At 41.3% G+C, this 15,019-nt stretch overlaps 9 non-coding genes across 9 annotated transcripts; 8 read left to right on the top strand and 1 right to left on the bottom strand.

Moving 5' to 3' along the window:
• The first annotated feature begins 1,294 nt into the window (after nucleotides 1-1,294).
• trnae-uuc (transfer RNA glutamic acid (anticodon UUC)) lies at nucleotides 1,295-1,366 on the top strand. Its single transcript has one exon. It is a non-coding gene; the product is annotated as a tRNA-Glu (tRNA).
• Nucleotides 1,367-3,033: 1,667 nt separating this feature from the next.
• Nucleotides 3,034-3,105, top strand: trnae-uuc (transfer RNA glutamic acid (anticodon UUC)). Its single transcript has one exon. It is a non-coding gene; the product is annotated as a tRNA-Glu (tRNA).
• Nucleotides 3,106-4,772: 1,667 nt separating this feature from the next.
• On the top strand, nucleotides 4,773-4,844 carry trnae-uuc (transfer RNA glutamic acid (anticodon UUC)). The gene has a single exon. It is a non-coding gene; the product is annotated as a tRNA-Glu (tRNA).
• A 1,666-nt stretch (nucleotides 4,845-6,510) lies between these two features.
• trnae-uuc (transfer RNA glutamic acid (anticodon UUC)) lies at nucleotides 6,511-6,582 on the top strand. The gene has a single exon. It is a non-coding gene; the product is annotated as a tRNA-Glu (tRNA).
• Nucleotides 6,583-8,249: 1,667 nt separating this feature from the next.
• Nucleotides 8,250-8,321, top strand: trnae-uuc (transfer RNA glutamic acid (anticodon UUC)). Its single transcript has one exon. It is a non-coding gene; the product is annotated as a tRNA-Glu (tRNA).
• A 1,666-nt stretch (nucleotides 8,322-9,987) lies between these two features.
• Nucleotides 9,988-10,059, top strand: trnae-uuc (transfer RNA glutamic acid (anticodon UUC)). The gene has a single exon. It is a non-coding gene; the product is annotated as a tRNA-Glu (tRNA).
• Nucleotides 10,060-11,725: 1,666 nt separating this feature from the next.
• trnae-uuc (transfer RNA glutamic acid (anticodon UUC)) lies at nucleotides 11,726-11,797 on the top strand. Its single transcript has one exon. It is a non-coding gene; the product is annotated as a tRNA-Glu (tRNA).
• A 663-nt stretch (nucleotides 11,798-12,460) lies between these two features.
• trnah-gug (transfer RNA histidin (anticodon GUG)) lies at nucleotides 12,461-12,532 on the bottom strand. Its single transcript has one exon. It is a non-coding gene; the product is annotated as a tRNA-His (tRNA).
• A 932-nt stretch (nucleotides 12,533-13,464) lies between these two features.
• On the top strand, nucleotides 13,465-13,536 carry trnae-uuc (transfer RNA glutamic acid (anticodon UUC)). Its single transcript has one exon. It is a non-coding gene; the product is annotated as a tRNA-Glu (tRNA).
• Nucleotides 13,537-15,019: the final 1,483 nt, after the last annotated feature.

The raw sequence follows: 15,019 nt of genomic DNA, 5'->3' as shown, positions 1-15,019 counted from the left end.
CCTTCCTAGAGCAGTGGAAGCTGTTGTAGCAATTAAGGGTTGAACAACTCCATATTAAAGCCGGAATGTTTGAATGGGATGTCATTGAAGCCCTCGTCAGTGTTATGTGCAGATGTCCCAATACTTTTGTCCCTGTGGTGTATTTGGAAGTATGATAAGCTTACTGAAATGTGGGGGGAGAGGCACATTTTGTGAGGGTTAAAGTGGATTTAATTTTCAACAGTAAGAGACTGGACTGGGGGAAGTAATGCGTGTGGGTTTTTAATGTGTGTGTAAAATCTCAAAAGCTCTGCCGTGACCCGGATTCGAACCGGGGTTGCTGCTGCCACAACGCAGAGTACTGACCACTATACGATCACGGCTCACCACCGAGCAGGTAGGGGAACAGGCGCTTGCTTATTAGCACTATGCTAATTCTGTCAGACGATTGGCAAGCTGTACTGACGGAAACTTCTGTTCTTAACCGATATAACAGTCCTTATATGGTGCACACTACAGTTTAGTCACACTATAGACTACTCTTTCAAACCACTCTCAATCATCTTGGATCAGTGCTTTGTATTACAGTGTCTGTGGATATCTTCACACTTTTCTGATTTGGTTAGATTTGACTGACTCAAAAGTTTATTTCAACTTTTTTTAAACCCTTCAACTCTTAGTCTTCCTTGGAATCTTGTCTTACTCCATTGGTGAAGCTCATTAAAAGTATGTACCTACGTTTCTGGATTAAAGATTGGTATGGAGAACGTCTGTTGAAGAAAAAGACGAAGAAATCAAACTGCTTTAAACTCAGATGTATTTTACACTTTTACAAAACATCATCACAAAGGACAAAGTAAGCCCCATCACCACCACACTGAACTTCTCACTCCGGATCTGACTCTGTTTATTACTCCATGAGCAGTTAACATGCAGCTTACTTAACACAGATCATTCCTAAAGTAAATCACTCTGACTAACACTGATTTTAATAGCATTTCCCCCTTTTTCCAGCTGTCTCAAGCCACAATTCAGCTGGCATCCCTACATGAAACTCGTGAGTGCTTTGTAGGGCTTGTATATCCTAAGCAGTCATTTAGCTTAGAGCTGTCCCATTAAGTGGGACCCTTCTTTACTATAAAGAAAAGAAAATCTGTAAAACATCCACTAACACAACACATTTGATTTTCAGTAAAGTAGCGCAGCATGATGATTTACTGTTTTCAAAGAAGCACTTGAGAAAAATCCTACCATTAGGTAGTGGTCTTGAAATATCTGGAGAGAACCATGTCAATGAGCAGCTCTCTCTTGTCTGTCCCATATGGTCTAGCGGTTAGGATTCCTGGTTTTCACCCAGGCGGCCCGGGTTCGACTCCCGGTATGGGAACAGTTTATTATGCACAATATCCATTAGAAACCAGCTTACTTATTTACTGTGATTACACACACTCAATGTCATGCTTGAGGTTTTAGTATTAAAACAAAAAACTCAACAAATGATAGCTTATGGACCAGTCACAATTTGCCCAGTTTCAGGAGAATTTTACCTGCCTGACTGCATTGTGACCACTGTAAATTTGGTGGAGATGGGAAAATGCTATGGGGTTGTTTTCAGGAGTGGGCATAGACCCCTAAATTCAGGTCTGAATTACAACAGGAACCAAGCCCTCTGGTCTAAAACAAGTGGGTGACCTAACAAATGCTCTTCTAGATCAATGGGCAAATCCTCACATGAACACACTCCACCATCTTTCAGAAAGCCTTCCTAGAGCAGTGGAAGCTGTTGTAGCAATTAAGGGTTGAACAACTCCATATTAAAGCCGGAATGTTTGAATGGGATGTCATTGAAGCCCTCGTCAGTGTTATGTGCAGATGTCCCAATACTTTTGTCCCTGTGGTGTATTTGGAAGTATGATAAGCTTACTGAAATGTGGGGGGAGAGGCACATTTTGTGAGGGTTAAAGTGGATTTAATTTTCAACAGTAAGAGACTGGACTGGGGGAAGTAATGCGTGTGGGTTTTTAATGTGTGTGTAAAATCTCAAAAGCTCTGCCGTGACCCGGATTCGAACCGGGGTTGCTGCGGCCACAACGCAGAGTACTGAGCACTATACGATCACGGCTCACCACCGAGCAGGTAGGGGAACAGGCTCTTGCTTATTAGCACTATGCTAATTCTGTCAGACGATTGGCAAGCTGTACTGACGGAAACTTCTGTTCTTAACCGATATAACAGTCCTTATATGGTGCACACTACAGTTTAGTCACACTATAGACTACTCTTTCAAACCACTCTCAATCATCTTGGATCAGTGCTCTGTATTACAGTGTCTGTGGATATCTTCACACTTTTCTGATTTGGTTAGATTTGACTGACTCAAAAGTTTATTTCAACTTTTTTTAAACCCTTCAACTCTTAGTCTTCCTTGGAATCTTGTCTTACTCCATTGGTGAAGCTCATTAAAAGTATGTACCTACGTTTCTGGATTAAAGATTGGTATGGAGAACGTCTGTTGAAGAAAAAGACGAAGAAATCAAACTGCTTTAAACTCAGATGTATTTTACACTTTTACAAAACATCATCACAAAGGACAAAGTAAGCCCCATCACCACCACACTGAACTTCTCACTCCGGATCTGACTCTGTTTATTACTCCATGAGCAGTTAACATGCAGCTTACTTAACACAGATCATTCCTAAAGTAAATCACTCTGACTAACACTGATTTTAATAGCATTTCCCCCTTTTTCCAGCTGTCTCAAGCCACAATTCAGCTGGCATCCCTACATGAAACTCGTGAGTGCTTTGTAGGGCTTGTATATCCTAAGCAGTCATTTAGCTTAGAGCTGTCCCATTAAGTGGGACCCTTCTTTACTATAAAGAAAAGAAAATCTGTAAAACATCCACTAACACAACACATTTGATTTTCAGTAAAGTAGCGCAGCATGATGATTTACTGTTTTCAAAGAAGCACTTGAGAAAAATCCTACCATTAGGTAGTGGTCTTGAAATATCTGGAGAGAACCATGTCAATGAGCAGCTCTCTCTTGTCTGTCCCATATGGTCTAGCGGTTAGAATTCCTGGTTTTCACCCAGGCGGCCCGGGTTCGACTCCCGGTATGGGAACAGTTTATTATGCACAATATCCATTAGAAACCAGCTTACTTATTTACTGTGATTACACACACTCAATGTCATGCTTGAGGTTTTAGTATTAAAACAAAAAACTCAACAAATGATAGCTTATGGACCAGTCACAATTTGCCCAGTTTCAGGAGAATTTTACCTGCCTGACTGCATTGTGACCACTGTAAATTTGGTGGAGATGGGAAAATGCTATGGGGTTGTTTTCAGGAGTGGGCATAGACCCCTAAATTCAGGTCTGAATTACAACAGGAACCAAGCCCTCTGGTCTAAAACAAGTGGGTGACCTAACAAATGCTCTTCTAGATCAATGGGCAAATCCTCACATGAACACACTCCACCATCTTTCAGAAAGCCTTCCTAGAGCAGTGGAAGCTGTTGTAGCAATTAAGGGTTGAACAACTCCATATTAAAGCCGGAATGTTTGAATGGGATGTCATTGAAGCCCTCGTCAGTGTTATGTGCAGATGTCCCAATACTTTTGTCCCTGTGGTGTATTTGGAAGTATGATAAGCTTACTGAAATGTGGGGGGAGAGGCACATTTTGTGAGGGTTAAAGTGGATTTAATTTTCAACAGTAAGAGACTGGACTGGGGGAAGTAATGCGTGTGGGTTTTTAATGTGTGTGTAAAATCTCAAAAGCTCTGCCGTGACCCGGATTCGAACCGGGGTTGCTGCGGCCACAACGCAGAGTACTGAGCACTATACGATCACGGCTCACCACCGAGCAGGTAGGGGAACAGGCTCTTGCTTATTAGCACTATGCTAATTCTGTCAGACGATTGGCAAGCTGTACTGACGGAAACTTCTGTTCTTAACCGATATAACAGTCCTTATATGGTGCACACTACAGTTTAGTCACACTATAGACTACTCTTTCAAACCACTCTCAATCATCTTGGATCAGTGCTCTGTATTACAGTGTCTGTGGATATCTTCACACTTTTCTGATTTGGTTAGATTTGACTGACTCAAAAGTTTATTTCAACTTTTTTTAAACCCTTCAACTCTTAGTCTTCCTTGGAATCTTGTCTTACTCCATTGGTGAAGCTCATTAAAAGTATGTACCTACGTTTCTGGATTAAAGATTGGTATGGAGAACGTCTGTTGAAGAAAAAGACGAAGAAATCAAACTGCTTTAAACTCAGATGTATTTTACACTTTTACAAAACATCATCACAAAGGACAAAGTAAGCCCCATCACCACCACACTGAACTTCTCACTCCGGATCTGACTCTGTTTATTACTCCATGAGCAGTTAACATGCAGCTTACTTAACACAGATCATTCCTAAAGTAAATCACTCTGACTAACACTGATTTTAATAGCATTTTCCCCTTTTTCCAGCTGTCTCAAGCCACAATTCAGCTGGCATCCCTACATGAAACTCGTGAGTGCTTTGTAGGGCTTGTATATCCTAAGCAGTCATTTAGTTTAGAGCTGTCCTATTAAGTGGGACCCTTCTTTACTATAAAGAAAAGAAAATCTGTAAAACATCCACTAACACAACACATTTGATTTTCAGTAAAGTAGCGCAGCATGATGATTTACTGTTTTCAAAGAAGCACTAGAGAAAAATCCTACCATTAGGTAGTGGTCTTGAAATATCTGGAGAGAACCATGTCAATGAGCAGCTCTCTCTTGTCTGTCCCATATGGTCTAGCGGTTAGGATTCCTGGTTTTCACCCAGGCGGCCCGGGTTCGACTCCCGGTATGGGAACAGGTTATTATGCACAATATCCATTAGAAACCAGCTTACTTATTTACTGTGATTACACACACTCAATGTCATGCTTGAGGTTTTAGTATTAAAACAAAAAACTCAACAAATGATAGCTTATGGACCAGTCACAATTTGCCCAGTTTCAGGAGAATTTTACCTGCCTGACTGCATTGTGACCACTGTAAATTTGGTGGAGATGGGAAAATGCTATGGGGTTGTTTTCAGGAGTGGGCATAGACCCCTAAATTCAGGTCTGAATTACAACAGGAACCAAGCCCTCTGGTCTAAAACAAGTGGGTGACCTAACAAATGCTCTTCTAGATCAATGGGCAAATCCTCACATGAACACACTCCACCATCTTTCAGAAAGCCTTCCTAGAGCAGTGGAAGCTGTTGTAGCAATTAAGGGTTGAACAACTCCATATTAAAGCCGGAATGTTTGAATGGGATGTCATTGAAGCCCTCGTCAGTGTTATGTGCAGATGTCCCAATACTTTTGTCCCTGTGGTGTATTTGGAAGTATGATAAGCTTACTGAAATGTGGGGGGAGAGGCACATTTTGTGAGGGTTAAAGTGGATTTAATTTTCAACAGTAAGAGACTGGACTGGGGGAAGTAATGCGTGTGGGTTTTTAATGTGTGTGTAAAATCTCAAAAGCTCTGCCGTGACCCGGATTCGAACCGGGGTTGCTGCGGCCACAACGCAGAGTACTGAGCACTATACGATCACGGCTCACCACCGAGCAGGTAGGGGAACAGGCTCTTGCTTATTAGCACTATGCTAATTCTGTCAGACGATTGGCAAGCTGTACTGACGGAAACTTCTGTTCTTAACCGATATAACAGTCCTTATATGGTGCACACTACAGTTTAGTCACACTATAGACTACTCTTTCAAACCACTCTCAATCATCTTGGATCAGTGCTCTGTATTACAGTGTCTGTGGGTGTCTTCACACTTTTCTGATTTGGTTAGATTTGACTGACTCAAAAGTTTATTTCAACGTTTTTAAACCCTTCAACTCTAAGTCTTCCTTGGAATCTTGTCTTACTCCATTGGTGAAGCTCATTAAAAGTATGTACCTACGTTTCTGGATTAAAGATTGGTATGGAGAACGTCTGTTGAAGAAAAAGACGAAGAAATCAAACTGCTTTAAACTCAGATGTATTTTACACTTTTACAAAACATCATCACAAAGGACAAAGTAAGCCCCATCACCACCACACTGAACTTCTCACTCCGGATCTGACTCTGTTTATTACTCCATGAGCAGTTAACATGCAGCTTACTTAACACAGATCATTCCTAAAGTAAATCACTCTGACTAACACTGATTTTAATAGCATTTTCCCCTTTTTCCAGCTGTCTCAAGCCACAATTCAGCTGGCATCCCTACATGAAACTCGTGAGTGCTTTGTAGGGCTTGTATATCCTAAGCAGTCATTTAGTTTAGAGCTGTCCTATTAAGTGGGACCCTTCTTTACTATAAAGAAAAGAAAATCTGTAAAACATCCACTAACACAACACATTTGATTTTCAGTAAAGTAGCGCAGCATGATGATTTACTGTTTTCAAAGAAGCACTAGAGAAAAATCCTACCATTAGGTAGTGGTCTTGAAATATCTGGAGAGAACCATGTCAATGAGCAGCTCTCTCTTGTCTGTCCCATATGGTCTAGCGGTTAGGATTCCTGGTTTTCACCCAGGCGGCCCGGGTTCGACTCCCGGTATGGGAACAGGTTATTATGCACAATATCCATTAGAAACCAGCTTACTTATTTACTGTGATTACACACACTCAATGTCATGCTTGAGGTTTTAGTATTAAAACAAAAAACTCAACTAATGCTAGCTTATGGACCAGTCACAATTTGCCCAGTTTCAGGAGAATTTTACCTGCCTGACTGCATTGTGACCACTGTAAATTTGGTGGAGATGGGAAAATGCTATGGGGTTGTTTTCAGGAGTGGGCATAGACCCCTAAATTCAGGTCTGAATTACAACAGGAACCAAGCCCTCTGGTCTAAAACAAGTGGGTGACCTAACAAATGCTCTTCTAGATCAATGGGCAAATCCTCACATGAACACACTCCACCATCTTTCAGAAAGCCTTCCTAGAGCAGTGGAAGCTGTTGTAGCAATTAAGGGTTGAACAACTCCATATTAAAGCCGGAATGTTTGAATGGGATGTCACTGAAGCCCTCGTCAGTGTTATGTGCAGATGTCCCAATACTTTTGTCCCTGTGGTGTATTTGGAAGTATGATAAGCTTACTGAAATGTGGGGGGAGAGGCACATTTTGTGAGGGTTAAAGTGGATTTAATTTTCAACAGTAAGAGACTGGACTGGGGGAAGTAATGCGTGTGGGTTTTTAATGTGTGTGTAAAATCTCAAAAGCTCTGCCGTGACCCGGATTCGAACCGGGGTTGCTGCGGCCACAACGCAGAGTACTGATCACTATACGATCACGGCTCACCACCGAGCAGGTAGGGGAACAGGCGCTTGCTTATTAGCACTATGCTAATTCTGTCAGACGATTGGCAAGCTGTACTGACGGAAACTTCTGTTCTTAACCGATATAACAGTCCTTATATGGTGCACACTACAGTTTAGTCACACTATAGACTACTCTTTCAAACCACTCTCAATCATCTTGGATCAGTGCTTTGTATTACAGTGTCTGTGGATATCTTCACACTTTTCTGATTTGGTTAGATTTGACTGACTCAAAAGTTTATTTCAACTTTTTTTAAACCCTTCAACTCTTAGTCTTCCTTGGAATCTTGTCTTACTCCATTGGTGAAGCTCATTAAAAGTATGTACCTACGTTTCTGGATTAAAGATTGGTATGGAGAACGTCTGTTGAAGAAAAAGACGAAGAAATCAAACTGCTTTAAACTCAGATGTATTTTACACTTTTACAAAACATCATCACAAAGGACAAAGTAAGCCCCATCACCACCACACTGAACTTCTCACTCCGGATCTGACTCTGTTTATTACTCCATGAGCAGTTAACATGCAGCTTACTTAACACAGATCATTCCTAAAGTAAATCACTCTGACTAACACTGATTTTAATAGCATTTTCCCCTTTTTCCAGCTGTCTCAAGCCACAATTCAGCTGGCATCCCTACATGAAACTCGTGAGTGCTTTGTAGGGCTTGTATATCCTAAGCAGTCATTTAGCTTAGAGCTGTCCCATTAAGTGGGACCCTTCTTTACTATAAAGAAAAGAAAATCTGTAAAACATCCACTAACACAACACATTTGATTTTCAGTAAAGTAGCGCAGCATGATGATTTACTGTTTTCAAAGAAGCACTTGAGAAAAATCCTACCATTAGGTAGTGGTCTTGAAATATCTGGAGAGAACCATGTCAATGAGCAGCTCTCTCTTGTCTGTCCCATATGGTCTAGCGGTTAGGATTCCTGGTTTTCACCCAGGCGGCCCGGGTTCGACTCCCGGTATGGGAACAGTTTATTATGCACAATATCCATTAGAAACCAGCTTACTTATTTACTGTGATTACACACACTCAATGTCATGCTTGAGGTTTTAGTATTAAAACAAAAAACTCAACAAATGCTAGCTTATGGACCAGTCACAATTTGCTCAGTTTCAGGAGAATTTTACCTGCCTGACTGCATTGTGACCACTGTAAATTTGGTGGAGATGGGAAAATGCTATGGGGTTGTTTTCAGGAGTGGGCATAGACCCCTAAATTCAGGTCTGAATTACAACAGGAACCAAGCCCTCTGGTCTAAAACAAGTGGGTGACCTAACAAATGCTCTTCTAGATCAATGGGCAAATCCTCACATGAACACACTCCACCATCTTTCAGAAAGCCTTCCTAGAGCAGTGGAAGCTGTTGTAGCAATTAAGGGTTGAACAACTCCATATTAAAGCCGGAATGTTTGAATGGGATGTCATTGAAGCCCTCGTCAGTGTTATGTGCAGATGTCCCAATACTTTTGTCCCTGTGGTGTATTTGGAAGTATGATAAGCTTACTGAAATGTGGGGGGAGAGGCACATTTTGTGAGGGTTAAAGTGGATTTAATTTTCAACAGTAAGAGACTGGACTGGGGGAAGTAATGCGTGTGGGTTTTCATGTGTGTGTAAAATCTCAAAAGCTCTGCCGTGACCCGGATTCGAACCGGGGTTGCTGCGGCCACAACGCAGAGTACTGACCACTAAACGATCACGGCTCACCACTGAGCAGGTAGGGGAACTGGCGCTTGCTTATTAGCACTATGCTAATTCTGTCAGACGATTGGCAAGCTGTACTGACGGAAACTTCTGTTCTTAACCGATATAACAGTCCTTATATGGTGCACACTACAGTTTAGTCACACTATAGACTACTCTTTCAAACCACTCTCAATCATCTTGGATCAGTGCTCTGTATTACAGTGTCTGTGGATATCTTCACACTTTTCTGATTTGGTTAGATTTGACTGACTCAAAAGTTTATTTCAACTTTTTTTAAACCCTTCAACTCTTAGTCTTCCTTGGAATCTTGTCTTACTCCATTGGTGAAGCTCATTAAAAGTATGTACCTACGTTTCTGGATTAAAGATTGGTATGGAGAACGTCTGTTGAAGAAAAAGACGAAGAAATCAAACTGCTTTAAACTCAGATGTATTTTACACTTTTACAAAACATCATCACAAAGGACAAAGTAAGCCCCATCACCACCACACTGAACTTCTCACTCCGGATCTGACTCTGTTTATTACTCCATGAGCAGTTAACATGCAGCTTACTTAACACAGATCATTCCTAAAGTAAATCACTCTGACTAACACTGATTTTAATAGCATTTTCCCCTTTTTCCAGCTGTCTCAAGCCACAATTCAGCTGGCATCCCTACATGAAACTCGTGAGTGCTTTGTAGGGCTTGTATATCCTAAGCAGTCATTTAGTTTAGAGCTGTCCTATTAAGTGGGACCCTTCTTTACTATAAAGAAAAGAAAATCTGTAAAACATCCACTAACACAACACATTTGATTTTCAGTAAAGTAGCGCAGCATGATGATTTACTGTTTTCAAAGAAGCACTAGAGAAAAATCCTACCATTAGGTAGTGGTCTTGAAATATCTGGAGAGAACCATGTCAATGAGCAGCTCTCTCTTGTCTGTCCCATATGGTCTAGCGGTTAGGATTCCTGGTTTTCACCCAGGCGGCCCGGGTTCGACTCCCGGTATGGGAACAGTTTATTATGCACAATATCCATTAGAAACCAGCTTACTTATTTACTGTGATTACACACACTCAATGTCATGCTTGAGGTTTTAGTATTAAAACAAAAAACTCAACAAATGATAGCTTATGGACCAGTCACAATTTGCCCAGTTTCAGGAGAATTTTACCTGCCTGACTGCATTGTGACCACTGTAAATTTGGTGGAGATGGGAAAATGCTATGGGGTTGTTTTCAGGAGTGGGCATAGACCCCTAAATTCAGGTCTGAATTACAACAGGAACCAAGCCCTCTGGTCTAAAACAAGTGGGTGACCTAACAAATGCTCTTCTAGATCAATGGGCAAATCCTCACATGAACACACTCCACCATCTTTCAGAAAGCCTTCCTAGAGCAGTGGAAGCTGTTGTAGCAATTAAGGGTTGAACAACTCCATATTAAAGCCGGAATGTTTGAATGGGATGTCATTGAAGCCCTCGTCAGTGTTATGTGCAGATGTCCCAATACTTTTGTCCCTGTGGTGTATTTGGAAGTATGATAAGCTTACTGAAATGTGGGGGGAGAGGCACATTTTGTGAGGGTTAAAGTGGATTTAATTTTCAACAGTAAGAGACTGGACTGGGGGAAGTAATGCGTGTGGGTTTTTAATGTGTGTGTAAAATCTCAAAAGCTCTGCCGTGACCCGGATTCGAACCGGGGTTGCTGCGGCCACAACGCAGAGTACTGAGCACTATACGATCACGGCTCACCACCGAGCAGGTAGGGGAACAGGCTCTTGCTTATTAGCACTATGCTAATTCTGTCAGACGATTGGCAAGCTGTACTGACGGAAACTTCTGTTCTTAACCGATATAACAGTCCTTATATGGTGCACACTACAGTTTAGTCACACTATAGACTACTCTTTCAAACCACTCTCAATCATCTTGGATCAGTGCTCTGTATTACAGTGTCTGTGGATGTCTTCACACTTTTCTGATTTGGTTAGATTTGACTGACTCAAAAGTTTATTTCAACGTTTTTAAACCCTTCAACTCTTAGTCTTCCTTGGAATCTTGTCTTACTCCATTGGTGAAGCTCATTAAAAGTATGTACCTACGTTTCTGGATTAAAGATTGGTATGGAGAACGTCTGTTGAAGAAAAAGACGAAGAAATCAAACTGCTTTAAACTCAGATGTATTTTACACTTTTACAAAACATCATCACAAAGGACAAAGTAAGCCCCATCACCACCACACTGAACTTCTCACTCCGGATCTGACTCTGTTTATTACTCCATGAGCAGTTAACATGCAGCTTACTTAACACAGATCATTCCTAAAGTAAATCACTCTGACTAACACTGATTTTAATAGCATTTTCCCCTTTTTCCAGCTGTCTCAAGCCACAATTCAGCTGGCATCCCTACATGAAACTCGTGAGTGCTTTGTAGGGCTTGTATATCCTAAGCAGTCATTTAGTTTAGAGCTGTCCTATTAAGTGGGACCCTTCTTTACTATAAAGAAAAGAAAATCTGTAAAACATCCACTAACACAACACATTTGATTTTCAGTAAAGTAGCGCAGCATGATGATTTACTGTTTTCAAAGAAGCACTAGAGAAAAATCCTACCATTAGGTAGTGGTCTTGAAATATCTGGAGAGAACAATGTCAATGAGCAGCTCTCTCTTGTCTGTCCCATATGGTCTAGCGGTTAGGATTCCTGGTTTTCACCCAGGCGGCCCGGGTTCGACTCCCGGTATGGGAACAGGTTATTATGCACAATATCCATTAGAAACCAGCTTACTTATTTACTGTGATTACACACACTCAATGTCATGCTTGAGGTTTTAGTATTAAAACAAAAAACTCAACTAATGCTAGCTTATGGACCAGTCACAATTTGCCCAGTTTCAGGAGAATTTTACCTGCCTGACTGCATTGTGACCACTGTAAATTTGGTGGAGATGGGAAAATGCTATGGGGTTGTTTTCAGGAGTGGGCATAGACCCCTAAATTCAGGTCTGAATTACAACAGGAACCAAGCCCTCTGGTCTAAAACAAGTGGGTGACCTAACAAATGCTCTTCTAGATCAATGGGCAAATCCTCACATGAACACACTCCACCATCTTTCAGAAAGCCTTCCTAGAGCAGTGGAAGCTGTTGTAGCAATTAAGGGTTGAACAACTCCATATTAAAGCCGGAATGTTTGAATGGGATGTCACTGAAGCCCTCGTCAGTGTTATGTGCAGATGTCCCAATACTTTTGTCCCTGTGGTGTATTTGGAAGTATGATAAGCTTACTGAAATGTGGGGGGAGAGGCACATTTTGTGAGGGTTAAAGTGGATTTAATTTTCAACAGTAAGAGACTGGACTGGGGGAAGTAATGCGTGTGGGTTTTTAATGTGTGTGTAAAATCTCAAAAGCTCTGCCGTGACCCGGATTCGAACCGGGGTTGCTGCGGCCACAACGCAGAGTACTGACCACTATACGATCACGGCTCACCACCGAGCAGGTAGGGGAACAGGCGCTTGCTTATTAGCACTATGCTAATTCTGTCAGACGATTGGCAAGCTGTACTGACGGAAACTTCTGTTCTTAACCGATATAACAGTCCTTATATGGTGCACACTACAGTTTAGTCACACTATAGACTACTCTTTCAAACCACTCTCAATCATCTTGGATCAGTGCTTTGTATTACAGTGTCTGTGGATATCTTCACACTTTTCTGATTTGGTTAGATTTGACTGACTCAAAAGTTTATTTCAACTTTTTTTAAACCCTTCAACTCTTAGTCTTCCTTGGAATCTTGTCTTACTCCATTGGTGAAGCTCATTAAAAGTATGTACCTACGTTTCTGGATTAAAGATTGGTATGGAGAACGTCTGTTGAAGAAAAAGACGAAGAAATCAAACTGCTTTAAACTCAGATGTATTTTACACTTTTACAAAACATCATCACAAAGGACAAAGTAAGCCCCATCACCACCACACTGAACTTCTCACTCCGGATCTGACTCTGTTTATTACTCCATGAGCAGTTAACATGCAGCTTACTTAACACAGATCATTCCTAAAGTAAATCACTCTGACTAACACTGATTTTAATAGCATTTTCCCCTTTTTCCAGCTGTCTCAAGCCACAATTCAGCTGGCATCCCTACATGAAACTCGTGAGTGCTTTGTAGGGCTTGTATATCCTAAGCAGTCATTTAGCTTAGAGCTGTCCCATTAAGTGGGACCCTTCTTTACTATAAAGAAAAGAAAATCTGTAAAACATCCACTAACACAACACATTTGATTTTCAGTAAAGTAGCGCAGCATGATGATTTACTGTTTTCAAAGAAGCACTTGAGAAAAATCCTACCATTAGGTAGTGGTCTTGAAATATCTGGAGAGAACCATGTCAATGAGCAGCTCTCTCTTGTCTGTCCCATATGGTCTAGCGGTTAGGATTCCTGGTTTTCACCCAGGCGGCCCGGGTTCGACTCCCGGTATGGGAACAGTTTATTATGCACAATATCCATTAGAAACCAGCTTACTTATTTACTGTGATTACACACACTCAATGTCATGCTTGAGGTTTTAGTATTAAAACAAAAAACTCAACTAATGCTAGCTTATGGACCAGTCACAATTTGCTCAGTTTCAGGAGAATTTTACCTGCCTGACTGCATTGTGACCACTGTAAATTTGGTGGAGATGGGAAAATGCTATGGGGTTGTTTTCAGGAGTGGGCATAGACCCCTAAATTCAGGTCTGAATTACAACAGGAACCAAGCCCTCTGGTCTAAAACAAGTGGGTGACCTAACAAATGCTCTTCTAGATCAATGGGCAAATCCTCACATGAACACACTCCACCATCTTTCAGAAAGCCTTCCTAGAGCAGTGGAAGCTGTTGTAGCAATTAAGGGTTGAACAACTCCATATTAAAGCCGGAATGTTTGAATGGGATGTCATTGAAGCCCTCGTCAGTGTTATGTGCAGATGTCCCAATACTTTTGTCCCTGTGGTGTATTTGGAAGTATGATAAGCTTACTGAAATGTGGGGGGAGAGGCACATTTTGTGAGGGTTAAAGTGGATTTAATTTTCAACAGTAAGAGACTGGACTGGGGGAAGTAATGCGTGTGGGTTTTCATGTGTGTGTAAAATCTCAAAAGCTCTGCCGTGACCCGGATTCGAACCGGGGTTGCTGCGGCCACAACGCAGAGTACTGACCACTAAACGATCACGGCTCACCACTGAGCAGGTAGGGGAACTGGCGCTTGCTTATTAGCACTATGCTAATTCTGTCAGACGATTGGCAAGCTGTACTGACGGAAACTTCTGTTCTTAACCGATATAACAGTCCTTATATGGTGCACACTACAGTTTAGTCACACTATAGACTACTCTTTCAAACCACTCTCAATCATCTTGGATCAGTGCTCTGTATTACAGTGTCTGTGGATATCTTCACACTTTTCTGATTTGGTTAGATTTGACTGACTCAAAAGTTTATTTCAACTTTTTTTAAACCCTTCAACTCTTAGTCTTCCTTGGAATCTTGTCTTACTCCATTGGTGAAGCTCATTAAAAGTATGTACCTACGTTTCTGGATTAAAGATTGGTATGGAGAACGTCTGTTGAAGAAAAAGACGAAGAAATCAAACTGCTTTAAACTCAGATGTATTTTACACTTTTACAAAACATCATCACAAAGGACAAAGTAAGCCCCATCACCACCACACTGAACTTCTCACTCCGGATCTGACTCTGTTTATTACTCCATGAGCAGTTAACATGTAGCTTACTTAACACAGATCATTTCTAAAGTAAATCACTCTGACTAACACTGATTTTAATAGCATTTTCCCCTTTTTCCAGCTGTCTCAAGCCACAATTCAGCTGGCATCCCTACATGAAACTCGTGAGTGCTTTGTAGGGCTTGTATATCCTAAGCAGTCATTTAGTTTAGAGCTGTCCTATTAAGTGGGACCCTTCT

Source organism: Salminus brasiliensis, chromosome 1, assembly GCF_030463535.1.
Source record: "Salminus brasiliensis chromosome 1, fSalBra1.hap2, whole genome shotgun sequence".
NCBI lineage: Eukaryota > Metazoa > Chordata > Actinopteri > Characiformes > Bryconidae > Salminus > Salminus brasiliensis.
Note: the sequence above shows the minus strand (reverse complement) of the source record. Positions and strands in the feature narration are given on the sequence as shown.